This window comes from Leptonychotes weddellii, chromosome 1, assembly GCF_054177405.1.
Source record: "Leptonychotes weddellii isolate Sample4059 chromosome 1, ASM5417740v2, whole genome shotgun sequence".
NCBI classification, from domain to species: Eukaryota; Metazoa; Chordata; class Mammalia; order Carnivora; family Phocidae; genus Leptonychotes; species Leptonychotes weddellii.
Window position 1 is genome coordinate 160,705,269 of NC_138369.1, and position 764 is coordinate 160,706,032.

A 764-nucleotide genomic window follows, 5' to 3' on the forward strand; every position below is an offset into this window, starting at 1 on the left:
GGCGCCTGGGTGGCTCAGTCGCTAAGCGTCTGCCTTCGGCTCAGGTCGTGATCCCAGGGTCCTGGGATCCAGCCCCGCATCAGGCTCCCTGCTCTGCGGGAAGCCTGCTTCTCCCTCTCCCCCTCCCCCTGTTTGTGTTCCCTCTCTTGCTGTGTCTCAGAGTCTCTGTCAAATAAATAAATAAAATCTTTATAAATATAAATATATATTTATATGTATATATATTCAAACAGTCTCTCAGCCCGAGGAAAGAACACAAGGCTGTATTCTCAAGTGCACCCAGAACCCACCCTGTCAATCAGAGGAGAAAGGCGAGAATGGGACCAGCAGTTACTTGAGCTTAAACATTCACCAAGGGTCCAAACCTCTAGAACCACCAGACCTTGTCTAGTGATGCTCAATCAGAAGATTAGGAGTCATTTCCAATGGGATTAGTACAATAGCTAGCTGATTATTCAAACCTGTATTACATACTGTCTTCATTGACTTTAATATTATATTGACAAGTGTGACACAAGACTAAATGAAGCAAATACAATATGGTTTTGCTTAATATTTTTGCATGAAATATTAAAGTATTTAAAAAATTTTAGAAAATGCTAACACCCAAACTTACCAACTTCTAACATTTTGTACTGGTAAAAATTTTCCCTTTTTTGAAAAGACTTTTAATTTAAACATTTATTCATACAGAAAAGCACACCAGACAGAAGAATGAAATTCTATGAAATTTTACAAACTTGAATAGCAAATATACCATCTCC